The sequence below is a fragment of the Plectropomus leopardus genome, chromosome 10 (assembly GCF_008729295.1).
Source record: "Plectropomus leopardus isolate mb chromosome 10, YSFRI_Pleo_2.0, whole genome shotgun sequence".
In the NCBI taxonomy this organism is placed as follows: Eukaryota; Metazoa; Chordata; class Actinopteri; order Perciformes; family Serranidae; genus Plectropomus; species Plectropomus leopardus.
Window position 1 is genome coordinate 5,117,053 of NC_056472.1, and position 7,716 is coordinate 5,124,768.

Sequence of the window (7,716 nt, forward strand, 5' to 3'; positions counted from 1 at the left end):
ACATTCATAGTTTTGTCCACTCCTGGTGATAGTGACAAACAACAGTGAAAAGAACTTCTGGGCCAGCACTTACACAGTATGGCAATACTAAGACTGTGTTTATATAGGTAGAAGTCACTGCTGCAGTTATTTTAAGTAACTGTTTACTCAACTACTGTGTTTAGCTTTTGGAGGTAGCCTGCTCACACTTTACTAGAATATTCCATTTTTCATTCACCACATTTCACAGGAAAATATCATTGGAGTGTGCTAAAGTGGGCCACAGGCTGAAGTGGGACTGTTCAGATTAATCATTTTATTTTTTACATGTATAAACTTCTATTTCTAAAAATGATCTTATCATACATTAGTATATAATAGGAATAAATAAATAAAATAAAATCATAAGGCTCTCTTGCTATGACATCATTTGAGGAGCGTGGAATTCCATATTCAACAACTTTGCACTGAACAGCAATGGTGACAAAGGGTTTAAGGTAAATAATGTTAAGGTTTTAAAGTTTAAAAAACCCTTATCAATAGTTTGCAAGTGTTAAATATTTTGATATGGGATGTGAATCAACATTTTTAAAAATCAAGTTCATATTAATCTTTTGTTGTCGTTGTTTTTTTAAATGCGATTTTATTAGCCTACTGTCCCACTTTGCCTGACAATGCCTTGACAATGTGTTATTGGCAACCTGGAAGAGCTTTTCACATTATTTTAATAAGAGAAATGGCTTCTTTTTAATGTGTCCATCATTAGTTTAGTTAGGTAGCTCATTCTATTCGTCATATGTGTCAAATATTGTCAGAATTATTAATGTTTGGTGCATGTAATTTCTTTCTTGTAAAGCATGTTGGGCTGCATTTCTTGTATGAAAGGTGCTACACAAATAAAGTTTATTATTAGTGTTATTATAGACACGTTTGTGAAGTCACAGTGACCTTTGACATTATATATGATATACACTTTTGATGATCTTGCAGATATAAAATGGATTTTGAGTGATCTATCTAGTTTTTCTTGTGATTTAGTGGTAAAATTCCAGGTACTTCATTTTCTCAACTATTGAAGAGATATCATTTAGAGCTACTTTATGTGTTAGACAGTCTTTGAGTTTTTGTTGATTGTTGTGTGTTGTATTGGTGTTGGAATGTGTTTACACGTACTGTGAGTATGAATGTTATGGATGTGTATTTATTGCAATGTAATAAATTAAATACTGTTAATGAAAATAATAGGGACCCCTGGGAGAGTAGCTATTGTTTAATACAGAAGCTAATGGGGATCTTAGAAAACAAGCATAGCATAGCATAGCATACTTTTGCATACCATACCATACTTTTACTTTTACTTCAGTAAAATGCTAAATGCAGGGCTATGAGTATTTCCATCAAAAGAAAATAATCTTGATGCATCTTTTACCACCTGCAACAAATACAGAATAAGATTTTAAGATCAAGAAAAGGTAGCCCTCAAAGAGCAGTGAACTTGTAATGTAAAAGGGTGGATATCAGCATTAGTGTTTGATTGCACAAGCTATCAAAATGAGATTAGGGTGACTGCAGTGGCAGTTCCAGGGCGTGATCGGCTTGGTCAGCCTTCCCTGGGCAAACAAAGAGCACACCTTGGTTACATTTGTCAGAGAAGCAAATCAGTGTATTAAGAAGAATGGGGACAAAATACAATAAACAAAAGCCAGACACTGAATTTTTACTTCACTGGCATTTATTATGCACTGAAAGCATTTTTTCCCCCCTCACAAACACAATCAGGGATACAATAATGCCCATAATGTGTCTCTTACACCAAAGTTATGAAATATTAAGAATACGTTACATCATACCAAGTCAAAAAGTCATGACATGGTTGATCTAAAATAATTTAATAGTGAGTAAAGGACTCTGATTACATTTTGGCTACATAGCTGTGGAGAAACATTTCAACAATAACATTTTGATTAGAATACACGGCAGCAGGATGAAGGTTTACAGGTACCAACTTGTCTTGTTTCTCCTCCTGTCCAGGATTCTTTATTTAGTCAGAGTCGCTGCTGCAGGAGCTGCTGGAGTCCTACAGCAGATATAAACACAACACACAGTCATCAATAAATCACTTCAATCATCCACAAAACCAATTTGACTACAACTACTACAACTGTTTTTTCTACATATTTGAGAACATAAAAATGAAATTCATCTTCTTTTAATGATTTCCTAATAATAGACCATAACATTCAGCAGTTCTTTAATTTGTTTCGATCAGTTCATGTAAGTTTGTACTTCATTTCTGTAGCAAATTTAACCAACATGAATCATGTTTGAGAAAATGAGCGACTCTTACCCCGTGACAGTTCTTTCCTTTCTTGTGACACTTGGAATGCTTGTGCCCATGCTTGTGCTTGTGCTTATGTCCATGTCCATGGCACTGTCCATGCCCATGTCCATGTCCATGTCCATGTCCATGTCCATGTCCATGACCATGTCCATGTTCATGGCCCTGTCCATGGCCCTGTCCATGGCATTGTCCATGTCCTAGGCCGGGACCATAACCAGGTCCAGGTCCGTGTCCGTGTTGGCCTCCGGGTGGACCATAGGGCTGAGGAGGGCAGTGTGGTGGGAAAGCGCCTGGAGGATGTTGAGGGTATCCCCCTGGCATCTGCTGAGGATGGTTTGGGTAACCAGGGTACTGGTTTCCTAAACATCAGGAGAACATAGAAATCATTAAATAATGTATGTATTACAAATTCATTAGAATTGAAATTGGTTGTAGTATTTACCTTGGTTGTGTCCGTACATTTTGAGACCTCAGATGAAATTACAGATCCTGAAAGCAAAACAAAAGCGTCTTTCAACACAAATATTCGACCATTTCTTAGTTAAGCTCTTCAGAGCTGCAGATCCTCAGCAGAGCTTTAGAGGTGGACTTACTGCGTGCTGGAGAGCAGGTGCACAGACGCAGCCGTCACCTGCTGCTCCTTTTTATGTGCAGTCCACTTCACATCACTGTGGGCATTGCCTGAGCTCCTTGTGACCTAGATGGGTGTGTGTGTATAATTTTTAAACATAGTCAATATGAACTATATGCAGTCTAAGATATGGATACACACACACCCACACACAACTTGGACATTTTATCTGTTCATAAATGTGGTATACAAATAAGCTTTTTGTCCTGCAGACAGATGTTTTTTTTTTAATCATTGCAAATCTCGTAACACTGGCATTTTCATCTTGATTCTCTTTTTCATTGCTTGACTCATATTCAAACTCATGCTCAACACATTTACAACTTATTAATATGTGGATGACTCTTATCAGATAGAATGCAATGTGTACAAGTTCAAACACAGCACTAGTTAATACTGTATTGATAATTGCATGGTTCAGTGCACAGCACAAAACTCCAGTGACTGGGGTTGGACTAGAGGCACAGTTTGTTTGAAAGTTTGGGTCCATAGAAGGCAGTGCAGTAGCGGATGCCAATTGGAATTTGCAGTAATCCACAAGCATAGTTTACTTGGCTCTCCTTCCAGTTTACATTTGCACACCAGGCTTCTCCTTACTGTTATATGTACTGAAGAGAAGAGATGATCTAGTTGTTCTTTTCATGTTATACTAATTCTTTAGGCAAGAAAAAGACTTTTGAAAGTGCTTTAGTTTTTGAGATGCCCTATACCGGAGGTAGAACGAAGCAGAAAAAAATGGTTTTCATACTCTCTTAGGTTTCCCACATATAACATAGATTTGTCAATAGAATATCTTATTGCATAAGTGGTTAAACATGATGCATTGAGAAAATACAGCACTACAAACATGTCCCTACAGTAAACAGAAATTCTTAAATTTGTCATTCTGCAAAATCAGTACTTCTCCTTTTAATACTTCAAGTATTTCGATGCTCATACTTATGTACTTTTATTTAAGTAAAATTTTTGATGCAAGAAATATTGGAGCACTGGGACTACCTGTCAACAATGCTCAACCTGGAATTGTGCTGCTGGCAGGGTTAAAAACACAAATTGGTCATCATGTTAGTGAAATATGTGAAGAGCCTGCTGCTCCACCTTCAACCCACTACACTGTATGTTTACCCAGGAGGGTCTGTGTCATTTGCAGAGCCGGCTCTACTCATTAATAAAGCAATAAGCAGTTGCTTGGGAGCTCTGATTTGGGATAAATCAGAACTTGCAATTTAAAATTACTTGAGCTCCAGTGTATCACCTCCTGTTCAGCCTCACTCTATATTGCTTTTCTTTTATTTATGGAGATGTCACAATATTTGTCAGATTGATCAATTTAGCAGTAAAATATTCTTATACAACTATCGATTTCATATGCTGGAGTCCTAAAAGAATATAAAAGATGTTCTTTGTTCCATCTCAAGGTTTTGGGTCCCTTCCAACTAGCCTTCATGTGTCAAAGATTAAGCTGTGTTATTACAAGACCAAAAATAGAATAAATAAAAGATTCAGGTGATTGAAACTAGATTGATGTGAATGTTGTGGGGAGTGGTAGGGTGTGTAACAATAGTGGAAAACACTGTTGAACAAAGGTCGTTATTAAATGCTCCCTGGGTAAATAAAGATAATACGAATGCCTACTGAAAGATAACACAAACAGCGTAATAGGAAAGTACAAAGATTAATTAATGATTAAGGAATAAAAAGGCAGGGCACTGTGGAGATGACTTGCCAGTTTTATGTTTTTTATTACAAGGGAAAAATTGTGACCAGAGTCCAATACATCAAATGCAAATAAAAAAATCCTTAAAAAATTCAGCACTGTGGGTAACCTGTCAGAAGAGAGTCAGGGAGTGGAGCTGTGGAGCTGATACATGTCTGTAGCTTTTTTACAGCACAATCTATTGGTTTAACACCTTGTTGGCTTAATATATTCATGTATGACAGCTAACCAGATCAGAGTTTCACAAACCCCTTTGTTGCATGTATTGGCCCAACATTTGAAGAAAAAATAACAAAACTAAACAAAAAAACCCTTTGAAATGTAGGTGATCAAACTGGCCTCACAATTTATTATGATAAACTGTAAGGTAACAGAATGAAGGTTTCCAGGTGAGGAATTGTCTTCTTCCTTTCCAGACATCACCATCTAGTCTGAGTCGCTGCTGCAAGAGCTGCTGGAGGACTACAAAAGGGACACAAATTGCAATTTCATTTAATGATGACATGTCAGTCAGTTTTACAATTGAATGATATCAGTATATCAGTAATGCTGATATTAAAAATTAACAAATTTAACAGAATTAAATTGAATTGAATTGAATTGAATTGAATTGAATTGAATTGAATTGAATTGAACTGAATTGGATTGAATTTAACTGAATTGTTTGTTGTTGTTTTTTTACTGCCGTTTCTTTTTCTGTCTCAAAATGACTTTGTGTGCTGCATTTGTTTTTTTTTTGTTTTGTGTTTTTAGTTTGGGCCACACCAGAAGCATGCAGTTGGTCTGGCGAGTTAATCTTTAAAGTCGGATAAAAACTGTCTGTGGGCTCATCACTATAAATGACACCTTTGACATTACAGTCATCTCATGCATTGTTATTATAACAAATATTGCTTTGTGCAATTTTAATGGTGATCTATGATTAGGTTAAACCATGTTTAACCAAGTGGTGCTAGGAATGTAATTCGTAAATAAGCTGTTCTTCACTTTTTAACTAACATCTCTGATTTATTGGCCAGTCATTGCTATACAAATTAATCTTACCCCGCGACACTCCCTTCCTTTTTTGTGGCAATGGCAGTGCATGTGACCATGCTTGTGTCTGTGGCCATGACCATGACCATGCCCGTGTCCGTGATGCCCATGGCCATGTCCATGATGCCCATGACCACGACCCCGACCCCGACCCCGACCACGACCATGTCCATGTCCATGTCTATGTGGCCCATGCCCGTGTCCGTGCCCGTGTCCATGCCCATGATCATGACAATGATCATGATCATGACCATGACCATAACCATGCCCATGCCCATGTCCATGACCATGATCATGATCATGATCATGATCATGATCATGACCATGACCATGATCATGTCCGTGTCCGCGTCCATGTCCATGTCCAGGACCATGGCCATGTCCATGCCCAGGACCACAGCCAGGTCCATAATCTCCACAAGGTGGGGCTGGAGGATAGTACACAGGTGGACCACAGGGCTGAGGAGGGCAGGGTGCAGGGGTGGCAGTGCCTGGTGGACTCTGAGGAAAAAATCCTCCTGGCATCTGCTCAGGGTGACAGCCCGAAGGGTACTGGTTTCCTAGTCAAACAAAAGCATTTTAGCAAAATTGAAAAATACTGAAAATAACCAAAAGACAATTACGTTACAAGTTATTTACCTCTGTTATTCCCGTACATCTCAAAATTCCAGATCCAAACCCTAAAACTGAAAAAAGGCACTACAATAAATACAAATAGCCTCAACTGAAAAAACTAAATAAATGACATTTTAAGAAAATGGAGATATAAGCGATTGTAAAATACTGTATTATTTAGAAAGCCAATTGCAGTTGAATGTGACAGTGTGCTGTATAAAATCTTGTAAAACAAGCGTTGCATCATGTCAATATCATCTACGTCTAACATGATTAAAGACATGATCAACATATGTAATGCTATACAGTTAATAAAGGAAATACATGTAAGCACATAAACACACATAAATTTTATGGTACTTTTTCCTTGATAGTTACTAGTGAGCTTACCATGTGCTGGGTGCAGCTCCGCAGACACAGCAGTCAGCTGCTCCTTTATATGAAGCCACACCCACACACTTCCACTGACAACTTCTGTTTTGGGTGTATGTGTTTATATGTGTGTGTGTGTGTGTGTGTGTGCGTGCGTGCGTGTGTGTTTGGTATGTAAACATACACTTGAGGTTTTGTTACTATGAATAACTGATTTGTTTTTGACACCAGAGAAGCTTCAGTAACAATAATCCAGAGCAAACTCACATTATCATAGTAAAGTTTTGTTTCTTTTCTTTTTTTAAAGCTTGAATGATGTTTGGGTGAGTTATTACCTTCGCAAACATACGATAGACTTGTAATGTTGCACTTTCAGTTTAGAGAATGTAAAGACAGTTTTAAAAAGACATTCCGAAAGAGTTGCTGCATTGTTGGAAGACATCTGTGTATAAGGAACCTGTTGCCCGACAGATGGGAACGTCAGGAGGTTAAAGAACGCACAAAAATTCCCCATACAGCTGTGCATGTACAGTTCTGTCTCAGGGCTGTTTCCTAGACGTCTTATTATTCTTATTACGTCATTACATTTTTGCTATGTGCTGCGCACTGCTGTGAAACAGTCTTGTCTTTTGTCTTAAGTATTGCCATAACATAATCTGTCAACAGTAAAGGTGAGATATGAAACCTGTCCAATCTCTTGAAACCAGTTTCCCACATACTGAACTATAATGTCTGTCTTTGTAGTAATGAAATTATTGTACAGGGAAAAGTGCAGTCATTATGCATTTTCAATCATTTTCATCAAAACCTCATCTATATTTTACTTTAGAAAACTACTCTATTGACAATGTAGGAAAGTGTGTGTGTAAACAACTATTGTATTGAGATGTTCTTTGACAAAAATGCACTTATATTTCTTTAGATTTTAAAGATATTCAAGAAATGTACCAAAGTGAGTGGTGGAAACATAGTAATTAATTTGCAACATTTTTTCCTAACAAACACAGTGTTGGATGCACTCAAAGA